The following is a 23,041-nucleotide window of genomic DNA, read 5'->3' on the forward strand; positions in this document are numbered from 1 at the left end:
TGCAGCTGTAGTTGCTGTCAGTGGGGACTACTGGACATCAATCTGGTAAGCATAATTACCTCGCAGTTCCAGTGCATTATATTGATGAAAGGTGGGTGCTGCATTCACATGTTCTGTCTATAATGAAAACAGAGGAGAGGTATTATGGAAAGGAAAATTACAGGAAAATGTTTCTGCTGTTACCTCAGAAATTGCCTGTTCGGATGTTATGATTGTGGCTCTGGGATTTGTATGTAGATTATATTTATTTTCCATAACAAACAGGATAACTAAAATACCCTGGCAGTGGCAATAAACTTGAATGTTTGTATTGACATTTTTTGAGTTGATTTTCATAAAATATGCTATTTAACTGCTACTGTTTAACAAGTATTGATTTAAATTGTGTTTGCACAACAAATGTTTTGGCACTTTTGTTCATATGGGAGAATATTCCAATAAAGGTGCACTACACACTACTTTTTAATTCATTATTGGGTTTTACGTATACAATGCAGTTAATCGTGATTAATCAGAGAAATAGTGCGATTAACTATGATTAAAATTTTTAATCGTTGCCCAGCCCTAATATATACACTATATATATATATATATATATATATATATATATATATATATATATATATATATATATATATATATATATATATATATATATATATATATATATGTACATACATACATACAGGCAAAAGGTTTGGACACACCTTCTCATTCAATGCGTTTTTTTTTATTTTCATGACTATTTACATTGTAGATTGTCACTGAAGGCATCAAAACTATGACACCTGTGAAGTGAAAACCATATCAGGTGACTACCTCCTGAAGCTCATGGAGAGAATGCCAAGAGTGTGCAAAACAGTAATCAGAGCAAAGGGTGGCTATTTTGAAGTAACTAGAATATAAAACATGTTTTCAGTTATTTCACCTTTTTTTGTTAAGTACATAACTCCTCAAGTGTTCATTCATAGTTTTGATGCATTCAGTGACAATCTACAATGTAAATAGTCATGAAAATGTGTGTGTGTGTGTGTGTGTGTATTTACATACACATAATGTCATGGCTGTCTGGAGTTTCCAATAATTTCTACAACTCTTATTTTTTTGTGATAGAGTGATTGAAGCACATACTTGTTGGTCACAAAAAACATTCATGAAGTTTGGTTCTTTTATGAATTTATTATGGGTCTACTGAAAATGTGAGCAAATCTGCTGGGTCAAAAGTATACATACAGCAATGTTAATATTTGCTTACATGTCCCTTGGCAAGTTTCACTGCAATAAGGCGCTTTTGGTAGCCATCCACAAGCTTCTGGTTGGATTTTTGACCACTCCTCTTGACAAAATTGATGCAGTTCAGCTATATTTGTTGGTTTTCTGACATGGACTTGTTTCTTCAGCATTGTCCACAAATTTAAGTCAGGACTTTGGGAAGACCATTCTAAAACCTTAATTCTAGCCTGATTTAGCCATTCCTTTACCACTTTTGACGTGTGTTTGGGGTCATTGTTCTGTTGGAACACCCAACTGTGCCCAAGACCCAACCTCCGGGCTGATGATTTTAGGTTGTCCTGAAGAATTTGGAGGTAATCCTCCTTTTTCATTGTCCCATTTACTCTCTGTAAAGCACCAGTTCCATTGGCAGCAAAACAGGCCCAGAGCATAATACTACCACCACCATGCTTGACGGTAGGAATGGTGTTCCTGGGATTAAAAGCCTCACCTTTTCTCCTCCAAACATATTGCTCGTGCCCAAACAGCTCAATTTTTGTTTCATCTGACCACAGAACTTTCCTCCAGAAGGTCTTATCTTTGTCCATGTGATGTCAGGTGCAAATTTTGACCACGACTGTATATATATCTGCAGTATATGTTTTAGTCCAGAGGTGCCCACACTTTTTCTGCAGGCGACCTACTTTTCAATTGACCAAGTGGAGGGGATCTACCTCATTCATATATATAATTTATATTTATTTATTTACAAAAGAGACATTTTTGTTCACAAGTTAAATGTGTTTAATGATAATACAAGCACATACACATATAGATTACTCTCTTTTATGAAAACAAGAATATAAGTTGGTGTATTTTTATGACTTGATGGTGTGCCAAAGACCCCATCAAGTCATAAAAATGGGGTCCCACAGTAAATTTTTGGGGTCCCCTTTTTTTGTAACCGTTTTGAAAACAAAGGATAAATGTATGCATTATCCTGTTATAGCTCCCTATAGGGACCCCTATTTATATGTCTCGTATAAAGTAGTGTTTTAAAGGGTACATGTTATGCAACATCAACTTTTCTCACCTGTTGGTACCTGTTTTGTGTATTTTTGATCCCCATAAGTTCCAAAAATGTGTAAGCAAACCGTGGAGGCATTAACGTTGTTGTCTCCCTTCATGCTTCCAAGATGTTTGGAATTTGCTCCGACTTCTGATGTTTTCCGACGTTAGAAATGTACCTTAACATCTTTGCGCGAGTCCGCCATTGTAGTCAATAAGTTCCCTCCGTTTATATTCTCTTCTTGTGGGGCAGACTGGCTCATACATGCACATGCATCCTCCACTGTTGCCATTTTTAATACAAAGTAGCGTATGATTCGAACTTATATCTGTCAGTAAACTCGCTATGGAAGCGCTATAAACTACAACATGGCTGACGGGGAGAAGACGCATTCGAAGTGGAGCCACGTAAATAAGACCGCCCACAAAACGGCGCATTCTGAAGAGACGGTCAGAAAGTGACTTGAAGATGATCTGTAAAACATAATCTATGCAACATTTTGACCAAAGAACCACCATTACATGTTATGTAGACCACAAGGAAGTGTTTTAAATGTAGAAAAATAAATCATAATAAGACCCCTTTAAATTAAACTGGTCCTAAAGGTACTGTGGTATTGTGCAATACCTATATATATATATATATATATATATATATATATATATATATATATATATATATATATATATATATATATATATATATATATACATATATATATATATATATATATATATATATATATATACATATATATATATATATATATATATATATATATACATATATATATATATATATATATATATATATATATATATATATATATATATATATACATATATATATATATATATATATATATATATATATATATATATATATATATATATATATATATGTATATATATATATATGTATATATGTATATATATATATATGTATATATGTATATATATATATATATATATATACAGTCGTGGTCAAAAGTTTACATACACTTGTAAAGAACATAATGTCATGGCTGTCTTGAGTTTCCAATAATTTCTACAACTCTTGTTTTTTTGTGATAGAGTGATTGAAGCACATACTTGTTGGTCACAAAAAATATTCATGAAGTTTGGTTCTTTTATGAATTTATCATGGGTCTACTGAAAATGTGAGCAAATCTGCTGGGTCAAAAGTATACATACAGCAATGTTAATATTTGCTTACATGTCCCTTGGCAAGTTTCACTGCAATAAGGCGCTTTTGGTAGCCATCCACAAGCTTCTGGCAAGCTTCTGGTTGAGTTTGTGACCACTCCTCTTGACAAAATTGGTGCCACAGAACTTTCCTCCAGAAGGTTTTATCTTTGTCCATGTCATGTCAGATGAAACTAAAATTGAGCTGTTTGTCATCATGGGTCTTGGGCGCAGTTGGGTGTTCCAACAGGACAATGACCCCAAACACACGTCAAAAGTGGTAAAGGAATGGCTAAATCAGGCTAGAATTAAGGTTTTAGAATGGCCTTCCCAAAGTCCTGACTTAAACGTGTGGACAATGCTGAAGAAACAAGTCCATGCCAGAAAAACAACAAATTTAACTGAACTGCACCAATTACAGCATATACTGTATGTATATATATATATATATATATATATATATATATATATATATATATTAGAGATGCCCGATAATGGCTTTTTTGCCGATATCCGATATTCCGATATTGTCCAACTCTTAATTACAGATACCGATATCAACCGATACCGATATATACTGTCGTGGAATTAACACATTATTATGCCTAATATTGCGGGGGGTGTATATTGTAGTGTCCCGGAAGAGTTAGTGCTGCAAGGGGTTCTGGGTATTGTTTATGTTGTGTTACGGTGCGGATGTTCTCCCGAAATGTGTTTGTCATTCTTGTTTGGTGTGGGTTGACAGTGTGGCGCATATTTGTAACAGTGTTAAAGTTGTTTATATGGCCACCCACAGTGTGACCTGTATGGCTGTTGACCAAGTATGCTTTGCATTCACTTGTGTGTGTGAAAAGCCGCAGATATGATGTGACTGGGCCGGCACGCAAAGGCAGTGCCTTTAAGGTTTATTGGCGCTCTATACTTCTCCCTACGTCCGTGTACACAGCGGCGTTTTAAAAAGTCATAAATGTTACTTTTTGAAACCGATACCGATAATTTTGAAACCGATAATATCCGATATTACATTTTAAAGCATTTATAGGCCGATAATATCGGCAGTCCAGTATTATCGGACATCCCTAATATAAATATATATATATATATATATAAATATATATATATATATATATATATATATATATATATATATATATATATATATATATATATACACAGCATATAAGACAAAGATTTAACAGTGTTCCTTTGATTATCACAGGGGTTACGTTCCAGACCCACCCGTAGTAAATGAATTTCCATGAAACAGTAGCTACATTGTATAATTTTATTTTTATGAATATTATATGCATTTAAAGTCCTATAAGCCCGCCACACAGCTTTCACTCACACTTATGCAATTAAAACACATCATACACTCTGAAACTCTGTTAACAGTGAGCGTGTGTGTGTGTGCGTGTAAAAGTGTGTGTGTGTGCGTGTAAGCAGTGGGCAGTATGCAGGGCTTAGCTACTGTTCTCCGCCTCCTCCACATCCAGCAATGTTATGTAAGAATGCACAAAAATGTGGCAAATGGTAGACTGGGAATATTTATATATTTATCCCAGTTAACTCTCATTTAAGCTTTATTTATTACCTACCATTGCTGTTATTTGAAATTGGTAGTTGCTTTATTGTAAAACCTGTACTTGCACCGCCGTAGTAGAATCTGTAATGTAAAGCCTGTATGAAACTGTGTATAGTTTATGCAAATGTGCATAGGCTGTGGGGGTAAAATGGAAGCACCCATATGGTATGAATTGCAATATTTTAGAAGATAGAATTAAACAGCTACATTTGGTATATGGAGCCACAAACTGTTCATATGTTCGATGTATGCATTGTTGTTATTATTAACATTGGCCTTTACCTGAGAAGGGATTCTGGGTGAAGTATGCATTGAAGTACACTGCCCCCAAGTGGTCACTCTAGTGGAATACAGCTTTTAGAAGAAATGTGAAGCCACAGACAACCATCCATCCATCCATCCATCCATTTCCTACCGCTTGTCCTAGCATGCAGTTTAATATTACATTTATTTGGATGTTTTTTTTTTGCAGTGTCAATTGTGACTAACCACGAATAGACAAAGCCTATAAAATGCCTAATTGCAACATTAATAATATATGCATACTATGCAAATATAAAAAAGCTTGTTGTGAAAAATGAGTTGGAATTTCACAAGAAAATTCTGGCACTTAAAATTTTGGCATTTTTATGATAAAAGTCGTCATTTTACTCAACGCAAGTCAACATTTTACAAGAAAAACTGAACATTTGTGCAATAGTATGATAAAAGTTGTAATTTTGCTCAATAACAGTCGCAATTTTACAAGAAAAGCTTAACATTTTGGCATTTTTACGAAAAGAGTCGTAACTTTACTCGACAAAATTCACAATTTTATGTGAAAACTTTAAAATTTTGGCAATATCATAATAATATTAAGACCCGAGACAGGATCCATATGCTGGTTTCATGGCTGCAGCACGCTTGGTCCACCTGCAGATAGCACAATAGGCTACCTTCTAAATAATAGTGATTAAAAAGTGAAAGCCGAGAGAAGAAACCAGTTAAAAAGTAATATTAAAATGTTACTGTACATCTGGGTAACGCAACAAAGGTCAAGTGCAAAACCAAGCACTTAATGGGCAAATATAAAAAAGAAGCAAACGCTCCGAGACAGTCGTTAATAAGTCCATAAAAGCAAGTGCCGTCGAATGATTAATTTTTCAACCCATATAAATCAGTGTTTCTTAACCATAGGGCCTAATGTTGGGCTGTGAGCGCCCCCGAGAGGGCTGGAAAACAATATCTGTTTCTCAGCTCTGGTCGTACGAGCCGCAGCGGTACTTAGTTGTAATACACTTTTCCACCACTTGTGGCAGTAGTGACTATATCAAAGAAACAGAAGAAGTCTTGGGCTCGTCATCGAAAACATTAAGTGCAAAAATTATGACTAAAATGGTGAAGCCGTATGTTTATTTGCACTTTAATTTTATTGACAGTTTATTAAAAAACATTTATTATTATCATTATTATTATTATTATCATTTATCATTAATTTAGTTAGAATGTATTTTAGCACTGCGTAATTGTACGTCAAATTATTTTTCGTCAGTTTTTGAGTCCCTTCTTCTGCAGTATATTTGATTAGTATTTATTTTTCTGAATCAGCTTGACCTAAGCCTTGATAATAATATTTGTGATTAACACATGCTTTCATATCATTTGACCAGGTTGTAAACTGTAAGTAGGTTCGAATTAGAATTATTGATTGATTACTGAATACACATAAAATCAAGAGTAAGATTACTATTAATTACTGTTAATATTTGTGTCATATTTTGTGCCAAATTTAACGTGTTAACTCAGGGGTGGCCAAACCTTTGTGGCCGACTGCATGTAAAGTAACATATATATATATATATATATATATATATATATATATATATATATATATATATATATATATATATATATATATATATATATATATATATATATATATATATATATATATATATATATGCACACATACTGTATATACATATAAATACATATATACGTATATATACATATATATATATATACATATGCACACATACTGTATATACGTATAAATACATATATACGTATATATATATATATATATACTAATACATATATACCTGTATATATATATATATATATATATATATATATATGTGTATTAGTATATATGTATATATACATATATATGTGTATATATATATATATATACATATATACGTATATATACATATATACTAATACATATGTATATATATGTATATACACATATATACATCCACACACATATATACATATTTATAAATATATACATATATAAATATTTACATATACGTATATACATATACATATATATATATCTACATATACAGTATATAGGTGTGTGTGTGTGTCTCTGTGTACATATTACATTAATATAATGGATATATAATTAATATAATGGATAAATAATTAATACATTTGGATATAAGGAGTATGTGACAGTACCTTGTTTACTTCCGTGACAACCTTCTTAAAGTTTTGTAATCAATCAGAAATTTTAGGCAGCTAATATGCGGCAAACATGGATAAGTGTGGAGAGAGTGTTTTTCATTGTTCCCATCATGCACTCACATGGATGTGATTTAAAAAATGTTTTTATGGTGTTTCGACATTTTTCATAATATCCAGAAAGTTCAGTGAGCAGGTTGTGTTATGTGTGACCATGTGTGTTGACATTTATGTTAGTTGCATTTTCTTTAGTTTTTTGCACAATGACTAGGGAAGGTTGTTTGGACTGTGTCATATAAGTGAATGCTGTACTATGTTTCAAAAGTACAGTCAAAGGTCGTTGATGTGATTCAACATGGCAGCAATTCGTAGCATTCAGAGACCGCCTGGTATTTAAGATGAATTTGACTGCGATACGCGGTTCGATGCTTTGTTGAACTCATGACGTCTCGCGGACAAACTGAAGACACTGGCGGACCGCACATGGCCTGCGGGCCGTAGTTTGGACACCCCAGTGTTAACTCAAGCGATTAATCACAAAACACTATCGTAATAATTATGTATAAACACAAATTCATTGCGCAGTTAAATTTTAACCACACATGCTCCTTTACTCTTACCTGAAAAGTGAGGCAGGTTGCTTTGCGGTCAGTGATCAGGTCAATGGTCAAAGGTTAAAAAGACTCCCACTGGTGTGCTTGCTGGCAAATTTCACTTCAAACTACACCTGGACCGGACTTCAGATTAGACTGTTGAGCAAATAAATGAAAATAAAACATTTCAAAAATGTTCCCGTTTGACATTCTGACAATAAAATTGCATTTATGTCAAAATATTGGGGTCTTTTTTCAAGTTCATCTAAATTATGCATGCAAGGAATTTACTGCGATTAATCAAATTGCAAAATTGTGATTAATCTGATTAAAAAATATGTAATCATTTGACAGCACTAGTTTATGCATGATGAATGCAATAATGCTTTGTGATCAATCGCATGAGTTAAAGCAGTGGTCCCCTACCACCGGGCCACGGCCCGGTACCGGTCCGTGGACCGATTGGTAACGGGCCGCACAAGAAATTAAAAAAATAAAATAAATAAATGTTTTTTTAAAAATTACTTTTTTATTAAATCAACATAAAAAACACAATATATACATTATATATCAATATAGATCAATACAGTCTGCAGGGATACAGTCCGTAAGCACACATGATTGTATTTCTTTATGACAAAAAAACCCCAAAAAAACATTAAAATAAAAATACAAATAAATGGGACAATGAAAAAGGAGGATTACCTCCAAATTCTTCAGGACAACCTAAAATCTTCAGCCCGGAGGTTGGGTCTTTGGTGTAGTTGGGTGTTCCAACAGGACAATTTGATTGATTGATTGAGACTTTTATTAGTAGGTTGCACAGTGAAATACATATTCCGTACAATTGACCACTAAATGGTAACACCCGAATAAGTTTTTCAACTTGTTTAAGTCGGGGTCCACTTAAATTGATTCATGATACAGATATATACTATCATCATAATACAGTCATCACACAAGATAATCACATTGAATTATTTACATTATTTACAATCAGGGGTGTGGAGGGGGTGGGGGCTATGGACATCAAGTAGTGGACATAGAGAGCGAGAGAGAGAGAGAGAGAGAGAGAGAGAGAGAGAGAGAGAGAGAGATCAGAAGGCATAAGAAAAAGTATCTGCATTTGATTGTTTACATTTGATTATTAGCAATCCGGGGAGAGTGTTAGTTTAGGGTTGTAGCTGCCTGGAGGTGAACTTTTATTGCGGTTTTGAAGGAGGATAGAGATGCCCTTTCTTTTATACCTGTTGGGAGCGCATTCCACATTGATGTGGCATAGAAAGAGAATGAGTTAAGACCTTTGTTAGTTCGGAATCTGGGTTTAACGTGGTTAGTGGAGCTCCCCCTGGTGTTGTGGTTATGGCGGTCATTTACGTTAAGGAAGTAGTTTGACATGTACTTCGGTATCAGGGAGGTGTAGCAGATTTTATAGACTAGGCTCAGTGCAAGTTGTTTAACTCTGTCCTCCACCCTGAGCCAGCCCACTTTGGAGAAGTGGGTAGGAGTGAGGTGGGATCTGGGGTGGAGGTCTAGAAGTAACCTGACTAGCTTGTTCTGGGATGTTTGGAGTTTAGATTTGAGGGTTTTGGAGGTGCTAGGGTACCAGGAGGTGCATGCGTAATCGAAAAAGGGTTGAACGAGAGTTCCCGCCAGAATCCTCATGGTGCTTTTGTTGACCAGAGAGGAGATTCTGTAGAGAAATTTCATTCGTTGGTTAACCTTTTTGATTACCTTGGTTGCCATTTTATCACAGGAAAGGTTAGCCTCTAGAATGGAACCTAGTTAGGTGACCTCATCTTTCCTGGTGATAACAATGTCACCCACTTTTATAGTGAAGTCACTGACTTTCTTAAGGTTGATGTGGGACCCAAACAGGATGGATTCCGTTTGACCCAAGTGTATGGATAGCTTGTTGTCAGCGAGCCAGGTGCATGTTTCTACAGAGTTCAGCACTGAGGATTTTCTCCACCTGTGACTTGTCCTTGTCGGATACCAGCAGGGCAGAGTCATCCGCAAACAAAAACAATTCACAGTCGCATGCTAACGACAAGTCGTTTATGTATATTAGGAACAGTAAAGGCCCTAATATACTGCCTTGGGGGACTCCACAGCTCACCGAGAGGGGGGGACACGGTGCCGTTCACCTCTACCACCTGCTCCCTCCCCTCCAAGTAAGATTGCATCCAGCTCCATGAGGTTTTGTTAAATCCGATTGCTCTGAGCTTATCCAACAGTATAGCGTGGTTAACGGTGTCAAAGGCCTTCTGAAGGTCCAGCATGACCATGCCGCAGTATTTGCCCGCGTCCACCTCATGTTTGATGTGGTCGGTCAGATAGAGAAGGCATGTGTCAGTGGAGTGGTTAGTTCTGAAGCCGGATTGGAATTTGTACATGAGTTTATTAGTGGCAAGGTAACTATCGACCTGTTCATAAACTATTTCCTCCATTACTTTCGAAATGGAACTGAGAATAGAAACAGGTCGGTAGTTGCCAGGTTCCAATTTGCTTCCTTTTTTAAAGAGGGGAGTTACTCTTGCTATCTTAAAATCTTTTGGTACTTGGCCTTGTGTAATTGATAGGTTTATTATGTGCGTGTTGATCGGGGCAATGATGGAGGCAGAGTCCCTGAGGAATCTGGAGAGAATATTATCAAGGCCGGTGGCCTTGTTTGGGTGGAGCGCGCTCAAGTTTTTAAACACCTCATCAGCTGTGACCATTTCTAATTTGAAATCATTGTTGGATACTCCTAGCTTTCTGTAGAAGGCTTTAATGTGTTCTACACCAAAGCGACTAAAGTGGTGGGACAGCTTGTTGACAAGAGTTGCGGCTATGCTGGTGAAAAAGGTGTTAAGTCTGCAAAAAGGTGTTTAGTCAAGACCTATATTTATGCATGCTTGGTTATGGTTTGAATTTATTACCAACAATTGCGAGAACGACTTTTTATTGTCAATATATTCATTTTTTTATGTTTTCTGCTGGTGGTGTGCCCATGAAAAAAATGTGCCTTGGCTCAGAAAAGGTTGAAAAACACTGTAATAGGTCATAAAATCAGTGTCAGTTGAGTCGGTCCATAGGTTGCCTGTAGGGATTTTTAATGTCCAGCAGATGTCAGTATTTAGTGACACAGTATCGACACAGTATCAATACAGTTTTGCAATGTGTCGAAACGCTTCATGACGCCTCATCAACCCATCACTACAAACAAGTATGTGCTCCAATCACTCTATCACAAAAAAATAAGAGTTGTAGAAATGATTGGAAACTCAAGACAGCCATGACGTTATGTTCTTTACAAGTGTATGTAAACTTTTGACCATGACATGAAAAATGAATGGGACGTTCAGGCTAAAATTGTAAATTGTGGTGACTTTTGTGAAAGTGGACCCCGACTTAAACAAGTTGAAAAACGTATTCGGGTGTTACCATTTAGTGGTCAATTTTACGGAATATGTACTGTACTGTGCAATATACTAATAAAAGTCTCAATCAATCAATCAAAACATTCGACATCCCAAGGCGAATCGAGAAGTTATTTGCGAGGAAACTATAGCTTACCAGTGCGCCTGAACGCGCCTTCAGACCTGGCTTGTTTCCATTGTCTCGCCTGTGATTGGTCGAGCTGGTCCGTCCTTCCAAACTGATCGGCGCAAGCAGATGGAGTAGAGAAATAGGCTGAACGAGAGGCTCGAACAATTAAAACCCTGTTGGTTGCGGGACGGTAACCGAAGCAAACACAAACTGGTAAGAAGTTTAATGCAGGTTTATTCAATTTTTCACGGTTGAAACTCTCCTCACGACCTAAGGAATACTGTACATGTGGTGCGTTCAGGAGCTTCGACGCGACTCGATAATGTGTCGCGCGTGTTGAACGTTAGCCAACGCAGATGTTGTCGCCGTTACTGCGAGTGACTCCAAACAATTCCACTTTACTGTTTAAAACAAGTTGAACCCGCGTGGAAAAACACCCCAAAATGCAACCAAATGTATAATAATAGCGCATAAATAGGGTTGCTATGCAGCTAGCTTAGCGCCAGCGAGAAGCTAATAGGGTGTCCGTGATAAATGAATTAAGATCACATTTGTGGGCGCGTGACGTCACTAGCGGAAGCCGCCAGGTCCAATTTATTTTGATATAATAACTTCCTTAGCGACATGTTTGTCATCACGGAATGTTTACTAAAAGTGTCTGAATGTTGGTGAAATGCTGACATGTCTTAATTGAGAGGAGTGGAAAAACATACTACTCAGTGCCACACGTGACTCAGCGTCTGTATATTTGAATAGTCCGAGGGTGTGTTTGTGTTGTTACAATTGTCACTGCCAGCACCACCACATTTTGGAAAAAAACCCGAGTTTATTGCAGGGGTGTCAAACTCAAATACAGAGTGGGCCAAAATGTAAAACTGAACCAAGCCGCGGGCCAAGGTTGAACAAATTGACCTTTTAATAGGGACCCAAACAAGTTTTGCATTGAATATTGAACAAGCAAGGCTTATATCACTTTATAGTGACATGCAAAATGGAGTTTCAAATAATAATAATAATAATTAAAAAATATCAATGGCATATCAAATAAAATGTAAATAAAAATTGAATGCCTCTTTTCTATTTGCAGCCTTCTGAGGTAAATATCAAAATACACCTATTCCACAGGCTAATAATACATTTTCAAGCCTTGAAGTAGCAAGAGAAAGTGCATGAATAAAACGTTAATTATTGCTCAGTTTGCTACACTGATTTGCTTTAACACTGAATATGGCACAAGCAACGCTTATGTAACTCAATAGTGCAAAATCAACTTTCCAAAAACAAACGAAAAAACATCAATGGTATATTAAATACAATTTAAATAAAACATTGAATGCCTCTTTTCTATTTGCAGCCTTCTGAAGTAAATATCAACATTGACTTGGTGGGCTGGGGCGGGGTTTGGTGGTAGCGGGGGTGTATATTGTAGTGTCCTGGAAGAGTTAGTGCTGCAAGGGGTTCTGGGTATTTGTTCTGTTGTGTTACAGATGCAGATGTTCTCCCGAAATGTGTTTGTCATTCTTGTTTGGTGTGGGTTCACAGTGTGGCGCATATTTGTAACAGTGTTAGTTGTTTATACGGTCACCCTCAGTGTAGGGATGTCCCGATCCGATATTTAGGTCGGATCGGCCGGCGATATTTGCCAAAAAATGCGTATCGGCAAGACATGGGAAAATCCAGATCCAGTTTTAATAAAAAAGTCCGGTCCGTGTTTTCCAACGCACCGATTTAAATAATACATTCCACTTTTCTGCTGCTCCCTAATTTCCGTTCCGCATTTTCCAGCACACCTTCAACACATACACAGGTCTGTGTCCTAACCGTTAAGACGGCCATGTGAATTAAAAGTTAACGGTAAAAATGTCAGCTGTCTCTGTGCGATATAGTAAATGACTATATCGTGATATTGGAGTATACGTTCTGACACAGTTGCTTTTAGCTGCTGGCATTACACGACAGGCTCTTCCCACTCCTTCCTGTGTCTGCTTCTCACAGACAGACAAGCGCACCTTCTTACATACGTCACATACTGTCACGTCATACGTCACATACGTATACGCCCTCGCGGAGCAGAGAGGTAGCAGCATGGCTAAAGTTAGCTGTGATGCTAGCGCAGCTGTGCGAGCGGTAATAATGAAGGAAGAATTAATTAATTCCCCCAAAAAACAGCAGGGGGTCCATCGTCTGGCGGTGGTTTGGCTTCAAGTGGGAATATGTCGAACAGACAACCGTAATTTGTCAAGTGTGGGGCAAAAGCGTGGCTATAAAAAGTAGCATTACTGCTAATATGTAGCATCATTTGAAAAGTCCCCTGCTAGAAAATGAAGCGTGCTTGAAACTCCGCACGTCAACATCTCCATTGTGTATTATTCAAACTCACCTAATTCAGCTGGCTAGTTGTTATCAAGAGTACTAAAACCCTTTTCAACATGAATCTGACAACTAAGTAGGCTAAATAACTTTGAACTTTAATACATGCTCGGATAAGGCCAGTATCGGATCGGAAGTGCGAAAACATCGGTATCTGATCGGAAGTGCAAAAACCTGGATCGGGACATCCCTAGTGTATATTGTAGCGTCCCGGAAGAGTTAGTGCTGCAAGGGGTTCTGGGTATTTGTTCTGTTGTGTTTATGTTGTGTTACGGTGCGGATGTTCTCCCGAAAAGTGTTTGTCATTCTTGTTTGGTGTGGGTTCACAGTGTGGCGCATATTTGCAACAGTGTTAAAGTTGTTTATACGGCCACCCTCAGTGTGACCTGTATGGCTGTTGATCAAGTATGCCTTGCATTCACTTATGTGTGTGTAAAAGCTGCATGTAATAAGTGGCTAGGCAGGCATGCAGTTTGTATGGAGGAAAAGCAGACGTGACGACAGGTTGTAGAGGACGTTGAAGGCAGTGCCTTTAAGGCACGCCCCCAATAATGTTGACCGGGAGAATGGTTGTCCCGGGAGATTTTCAGGAGGGGCACTGAAATTCAGGAGTCTCCCGGGAAAATTGGGAGGGTTGGCAAGTATGAGTATTAGCGGCCTAGGAACGCCTCGGGATCCCCCGGGAAGAGCTGGACGAAGTGGCTGGGGAAAGGGAAGTCTGGGCTTCCCTGCTTATGCTGCTGCCCCCGCGACCCGACCTCGGATAAGCGGAAGAAGATGGATGGAGTATTAGCGGTGAATGCGGTGTTACAGCGGCACCGCCGCTGTATAATACCGGCGGGCCAGCTCTAATGTTAATTTGATATTGCCTCAAGGGCCAAATGAAATTACACGGCGGGCAAAATTTGGCCCGCGGGCCAGAGTTTGACACCCATGGTTTATTGGGTTATTTATTTTTTTCCAATTAATTTTAATTGACATCCAGCATCAGACATTCCTATCCATTACATCATCTTTCCATACATCATACATCTATTGTCTACCCTAAATGTCAAAATATGTTTTGTTTATATCCCGATGCCACCCCTCCCCCAACCTGTTTATTTGGTTTTTAGCTACATAATTCAAAGAAACAGTCTAACACCTAAGTAGGGATGATGTTCGTTAAGAAATTATTGAATTTGAGCCCATTATCGAATCCTCTTATCGAACCGATTCCTCAACGAATCTCTTATCGAATCCAGATAGGTTGTTGTGTGTGCAGTGAGTTCCTAAAGCCATATGTGACTGGGCCGGCACGCTGTTTATATGGAGGAAAAGCGGACGTGACTGAGGACAGCATGCGGACGTTAAAGGCCTACTGAAATGAATTTTTTTTATTTAAACGGGGATAGCAGATCCATTCTATGTGTCATACTTGATTTCGTGATATTGCCATATTTTTGCTGAAAGGATTTAGTATAGAACAACGACGATAAAGTTCGCAACTTTTGGTCGCTGATAAAAAAAGCCTTGCCTATACCGGAAGTAGCGTGACGTCACAGGAAGAAGGATTCCTCACAATTCCCCGTTGTTTACAATGGAGCGAGAGAGATTCGGACCGAGAAAGCGACGATTACCACATTAATTTGAGCGAGGATGAAAGATTTGCGGATGAGGAACGTTAGAGTGAAGGACTAGAGAGGCAGTGCAGGGTGTATCTTTTTTCGCTCTGACCGTAACTTAGGTACAAGGTCTCATTGGATTCCACACACTCTCCTTTTTCTATTGTGGATCACGGATTTGTATTTTAAACCACCTTGAATACTATATCCTCTTGAAAATGAGAGTCGAGAACGCGAAATGGACATTCACAGTGACTTTTATCTCCACGACAATACATCAGCGAAGCTCTTTAGCTACTGAGCTAACGTGATAGCATCTGGCTCAAATGCAGATCGAAACAAAATAAATAAATCCCTGACTGGAAGGATAGACAGAAGATCAACAATAGTATTAAACCATGGACATGTAACTACACGGTTAATAATTCTCAGCCTGGCAAAGCTTAACAATGCTGTTGCTAACGACGCTGAAGCTAACTTAGCAACTTAGCAACCGGACCTCACAGAGTTATGATAAAAACATTAGCGCTCCACCTACGCCAGCCAGCCCTCATCTGCTCATCAACACCCGTGCTCACCTGCGTTCCAGCGATCGACGGCGCGACGAAGGACTTCACCCGATCACAGATGTCTGCTATCCAAGTAAGTGCTCTTTGTTGTGTTGCTACAGCCAGCCGCTAATACACCAATCCCACCTAAAACGTTCTTCTTTGCAGTCTCCATTGTTCATTAAACAAATTGCGAAAGATTCACCAACACAGATGTCCAGAATACTGTGGAATTGTTCGATGAAAACAGAGCAGTTTGTATGGTGACACATTGGGTACGAATACTTCCGTTGCCGTCGTGACGTCACGCGCATACGTCATCATACATAGACGTTTCCAACCGGAAGTTTAGCGGGAAATTTAAAATTGCACTTTATAAGTTAACCCGGCCGTATTGGCATGTGTTGCAATGTTAAGATTTCATCATTGATATATAAACTATCCGACTGCGTGGTCGGTAGTAGTGGGTTTCAGTAGGCCTTTAAAGGGTGAAGGTTTCATGTGAGAGAGGACGTTAAAGGCACTCCCCAGTGAGCATATAGTGCTGCTATGTGCGTTGTAAATAAAAAAAATTGCCGACAAACACATCACCAACATGGACGCTCACTTTCAACATCCCGGTGAAGCAATATGAAGAAGGGGACCAGCATGGTAGCGAAACGATACGCACAACGGGGCAAGAGAAGTCTGCTTTTACTGTTGTGCTAGCTTGCAAGACTGACTTAGAAAATGAGGAGACGGAATCTAGCGTGTTTGATGGAGAACTTGCCCAGCTGTTCAAAATAATGTGAGTACATTGATGAATACTTCAATAAAGTACAACCGAACTCTGCTTTGCTCCTGCTGCCTTTTTAAAACAGTGTCCATGCATTCTAGCGTATGTTTTAAGATAGCGTATGTTTAACCATGCCTGCGCCCAAAAATACACTGCTTCTATTTATGCGTTAAATACAGAAATAGCACCCGTAACTGACACGGTGCGCCCTATGGTCGCGAAAATACGGTATAGTGGCTTTGATAACGGGAACCGGTTCTCAAAAATGGATTCGAATCCATGAAATCGGTTCTTTTCTTATCGAACAATCGGGAGAACCGGTTTTGAACATCATCCCTACACCTGTGTCAAGGCTCGCGGGCCAGATCCGGGCCGCGAATGAATTGTCTATGGCCCCCGGGATGATATTTGATTAGTATTAGAACCAGCCACCTGCTGCTGTTTTGCACGCACCAATACTCCCATCAGTGTTTGCGCTAGGAATTTTCAAAATGGGGTGCCAGGTTGGCATCAAGTCATAAAAATGGGGTCCCATGGTAAATTTTGTATCGGGACAGATACATTAAGAGTTTGAGCAGAAATATGTTGTATAGGAATTAACTATACACAATAAAACATTAACAAAACGATGTGTCAAATGGTTTTTAAAGTAATACCTTTGTGACATGGAAAAAAACACAAGTACCGTATTTTTCGGACTATAAGTCGCAGTTTTTTTCATAGTTTGGCCAGGGGTGCGACTTATGTGTGAAATTATTAACACATTGCCGTAAAATATCAAATAATATTATTTAGCTCATTCACGTAAGAGACTAGACGTATAAGATTTCATGGGATTTAGCGATTAGGAGGGACAGATTGTTTGGTAAACGTATAGCATGTTCTATATGTTATATTTATTTGAATGACTCTTACCATAATATGTTACGTTAACATACCAGGCACGTTCTCAGTTGGTTATTTATGCCTCATATAACGTACACTTATTCAGCCTGTTGTTCACTATTCTTTATTTATTTTAACTTGCCTTTCAAATGTCTATTCTTGGTGTTGGGTTTTATCAAATAAATTTCCCCCAAAAATGCGACTTATACTTCAGTGTGACTTATATAGGTTTTTTTCCTTCTTTATTATGCATTTTCGGCCGGTGCAACTTATACTCCGGAGCGACTTATACTCGAAAAATACGGTAATGTAAAAAAACCATGGCATTTACTTTTTGATATCAAAATAAAACACAAAGCAGTTTGGCTAATGAAGATAAAGTCTAATAAACAAAATGTGTCCTCCAACGCCCCCTTGTGGTTCAGTACAACAGTTTGGCCAACAACAACAAAAAACAGGAGTGACAGCGTGTTTCCTCACCTCATTAACTCTCAGTCACAGCAGCTGATGGACGCTGTATTGTCAAAATGAAAGCAACATCATATAGTTTTTCTCCTTCGCTGTATACTTTTAGTGTGGGGACAAGTGTCTCCAATATTGTCCACACCTGTCTCCATCTAACAGCAGTGCGCTCTTAAACAAACGGCGGGAAGCGAGGGAAAATGACTAGCGTCCCGGAAGAGTTGGTGCTGCAAGGAATTCTGGGAATGTGTTCTGTTGAGTTTATGTTGTGTTGCGGTGCAAATATTCTCCCGTGTTGTTTAGTGTGGTCTCACTATATGGCACATCTTTATGACAGTGTTGTGTTGTTCATACAGCCACCCTTAGTGTGACATGTAGGTCTGTTGACTAAGTATACTCCGAGGGTACACCCCTGGAGCGAGGTTAACATGGTCAGTCCGCCATGATTAATAATAAACATCGCTAGTGCGCATGCGCCTGACTTCATGTTGTCTAAATTGCATTACTAATTGACGTTACTAATTGAGGGCGTTTCGGTAATTTATAAAGGAACACCTGGAATTTTATCGCAAATTATCATTATGCCGTTGACTATCATATCCCTCTTCCATTAATAAATAAAAAGTCGAGGGCGGTCACGGTAAGTTGTTGCCGCAAATGCTGGTCAATTTTTTAGGGTATTACGGCAAATGAGAGGGCTGCCGTGGTTAAATTTGAGCCCTGCGTTTTGAAAACAAATGATAAATGTATGCATTATCCTTTAATACCTCACTTTTTATATTGTGTTTTGGAAAAAGATTGTCATAAACGTTACTTAAATCATTTAAAAAAATAATACAAAAGAAAACACATTTTTATGCATATATAAATGTATTCAGTTATAAACATTCATTCACTTTCTTCTTTCCTTCATGGATCTAAGCTTCACTGCTGCCTGTATTTTTTTCTATATTTTTATTGTAATATTTCCAGAATGTGTTTGTTCTATTTTTGGCCAAAGTAAGACAAAGAAAACAATCTGAAGTTGTCTTTATTTTTTAGTTTTAATGCCGTGATATTAATAGTCTGGCCCGCGTGTGCACAGACGCGGCCCCTGAGCCAAATTTAATTTGACACCGCTGGTCTAACACATCAAATGTTTTTCTTTTTTCCCCTCACCCCCCAGCAAGTAACAACAACCATAATAATTAAATAGAGAAATTAGAAAAAACACACCGTTAGATTTCAACATAAAACCACAGACAGCTGCATTACTGAATGACCACAGAGAGATACAACAAGCATACAAAAGGCTCATAAACAACCCCCATTTCAATGGTTTCAATCGGACTTAATTTGGAGATCAGTCTCTCCTACATATTTCAGAAAAGCACCCCACAATTTTTGAAACCCTGCAGAACAACCATTCAATGTCAACCTAATCTTCTCCAGTTTGAGAAAATACAGAACATTTTTATTCCAGCGAGTGTGGCAAGGAGGCGCTGTTGCCTTCCAATTTTACACAATCAGCCTTCTAGCCAATAAAATACTGAATGCTACAATATTCCTTGTGGATATGCTAAGGGTAGATGACTGAGGTGCTACCCAAAATACACCACTCCGAAGGTTCTGTGCAATCCTTTCGCCGGTGACCACAGAGCAACACCGAATTTATTTGACATTTTTTTCTTGCCTCATTTTTATGAACTCTTAAAGGCCTACTGAAATTATTTTTTTTTATTCAAACGGGGATAGCAGATCCATTCTATGTGTCATACTTGATAATTTCGCGATATTGCCATATTTTTGCTGAAAGGATTTAGTAGAGAACATCGACGATAAAGTTTGCAACTTTTGGTCGCTGATAAAAAAAAGCCTTGCCTGTACCAGAAGTAGCGTGACGTCACAGGTTGAAGGGCTCCTCACATTTCCCCATTGTTTACACCAGCAGCAAGAGCGATTCAGACCGAGAAAGCGACGATTACCCCATTAATTTGAGCCAGGATGAAAGATTCGTGGGTGAGGAACGTGAGAGTGAAGGACTAGAGTGCAGTGCAGGACGCATCTTTTTTCGCTCTGACCGTAACTTAGGTACAAGCTGGCTCATTGGATTCCACACTCTCTCCTTTTTTTATTGTGGATCACGGATTTGTATTTTAAACCACCTCGGATACTATATCCTCTTGAAAATGAGAGTCGAGAACGCGAAATGGACATTCACAGTGACTTTTATCTCCACGACAATACATCGGCGAAGCACTTTAGCTACGGAGCTAACGTGATAGCATCGGGCTTAACTGCAGATAGAAACAAAAGAAATAAACCCCTGACTGGAAGGATAGACAGAAAATCAACAATACTATTAAACCATGTACATGTAACTACACGGTTAATGCTTTCCAGCCTGGCGAAGCTTAACAATGCTGTTGCTAACGACGCCATTGAAGCTAACTTAGCAACGGGACCTCACAGAGCTATGCTAAAAACATTAGCTATCCACCTACTGTACGCCAGCCCTCATCTGCTCATCACCACCCGTGCTCACCTGCGTTCCTGCGATTGACGGAGCGACGAAGGACTTCACCCGATCATAGATGCGGTCGGCGGCTAGCGTCGGATAGCGCGTCTGCTATCCAAGTCAAAGTCCTCCTGGTTGTGTTGCTGTAGCCAGCCGCTAATACACTGATCCCACCTAAAGCTTTCTTCTTTGCAGTCTTCATTGTTCATTAAACAAATTGCAAAAGATTCACCAACACAGATGTCCAGAATACTGTGGAATTTTAAAATGAAAACCGAGCTTTTTGCATTGGATACAATGTGTCCGAATACTTCCGTTTCAACGATTGACGTCACGCGCATATGTCATCATACATAGACGTTTTCAACCGGAAGTTTAGCGGGAAATTTAAAATGACACTTTATAAGTTAACCCGGCCGTATTGGCATGTGTTGCAATGTTAAGATTTCATCATTGATATATAAACTATCAGACTGCGTGGTCTGTAGTAGTGGGTTTCAGTAGGCCTTTAAAACTAGGGCTGTTAAACGATTAAAATATTTAATCGCGATTAATCGCATTGTCCATAGTTAACTCAAAATTAATCGCAATATCACAAAGATATCATTTTTCGTCATTAATAAGTGGACTCAATGCAGATAATTTTAAAAGTTTTTAATACCATGACTGGACAATTAATTTGCTTCAATTAAATGTTTTTTTTGGAACATTATGCTTTTTGAAACAGCTGAACACGAAAAGGATATGAACACATTTTTAAAGAGAATAAAAAAATACTTGCTGTAAATTGGTTTCTTGGTAGATTTTCTAATTTGTAGGAATACAGAATTTTTATTCTTGCTTTACAGTAGGAGCACTTGCATTTAGAGGAGAGGAGCTACACTTCCATGTTTAGATAGCAGTTTCAAGCATTATTAACACAAAATGTGGATTGTTACAATTATGCTGTGATTGTCAAAGATGTTGGGTGATATTTTTTCTACATCATTAAATGTATCTGATATTCTGTACTTTACATGTTGTACACGTTAGTAGTAGTAGTTTATTTTGGACATGTTAAAAACAAAGCAATATAAAAAATAATGGAAAAAGGAAATAATCTTGATAACATTATAGTAAGGTAAAAAAATAAAAACAAATTTCACAATGAAAACACATAAAAAATGAAAATCATACATAATGGTTAAAGGTTTTTTTATATCCAAAAAGGAGTGGGAAGAAATGAAACAAACATATTTACTCCAAACCCTTATTTATACATCAAATAACTGGCTTTCTTATCATCATTATTATTATATACAATGATACATTTACCGGTCCTAATAAAATATATTATCAATAATTTTTTACTCTACACTTTATTTTGCTTTACATGTAATTTGTGCTGTTTGTTGTTCCACAAGATCTTTACATTTCAATAGTTTTGAATGTAAAAAACATGTGTTTGTGTGATCCTTATATCCTGCCTTATGAATGACCCTTATTGCTTTATTCTGCAGGGTGATGAGTGGATATAGTGTACTTATGGAATTATTGCCCCAAACTTCTGCACAGTAGTGCAAGTTAATGGCATTCATAGCTCTACATGACATGTTTTAACCTTCTCTACCTATTTTAAAATGTAATATTCAGCCTGTTAAACACTCTGCAGACTATCAATCAGAACAGGTTATAAAAGAATATACCATAGCATGGTAATAATGTGTAGTGAACTGTAATTACCCGATTTGGGCTGCAGAGGGCAGAAGACAATATTGTTCAAAGAGAGAAAGTCTCCGCTGCCATTACAATACACTTAATTTCGATCTGCCAGAAAACATTTATTTAGGTAGAAATATCCCAGAATAACACGGAGTAACAGAATAGCATGATCGTACTGTAAGACAATTTTTCGATGTTTTGTTGGTTAGACCTGATGTAAAGCGTAGCACTATTGTTGTGAGACCGCCAACCGGACATGTGCTCTATTTAAAACACTTCCTTGTGGTCTACATCAGTGTTTCTTAACCATAGGGCTGGTGCCTATTGTTGGGCCGCGAGCGCCCCCAAGAAGGCACATTTAATTCATCATAACTTTCTAAATACTAAACTGAGTTTTACACTTTTTTTTTTCAATAAAAAATTGCAACATTTAGCTATGATACAGTGCAATAAATTGTCATATTTTAATATCCACAGTGGAATTAACAATTAACAGTACAATATTTAGACTATACTGTAGGTATGTTGCAAACATTTTAAACACATACCGTATTTTTCGGAGTATAAGTCGCTC

At 37.8% G+C, this 23,041-nt stretch overlaps 1 protein-coding gene across 5 annotated transcripts in view; it reads left to right on the top strand.

The window, feature by feature from the left end:
* The window catches only part of LOC133642635 (phosphoribosyl pyrophosphate synthase-associated protein 2), a 327,925-nt gene that overhangs the window by 277,843 nt on the left and 27,041 nt on the right, over positions 1-23,041 (top strand). The window contains exon 1 of one of the 5 annotated variants that reach the window (XM_062036961.1): positions 11,683-11,838. The exons of the other annotated variants lie outside the window; for them this stretch is intronic. The gene's annotated coding sequence lies outside the window, so the exon portion shown is untranslated. Of the gene's footprint in view, positions 1-11,682; positions 11,839-23,041 lie in introns of those variants that run through there. 5 annotated transcript variants of the gene reach the window in all.

Source organism: Entelurus aequoreus, linkage group LG25, assembly GCF_033978785.1.
Source record: "Entelurus aequoreus isolate RoL-2023_Sb linkage group LG25, RoL_Eaeq_v1.1, whole genome shotgun sequence".
NCBI lineage: Eukaryota > Metazoa > Chordata > Actinopteri > Syngnathiformes > Syngnathidae > Entelurus > Entelurus aequoreus.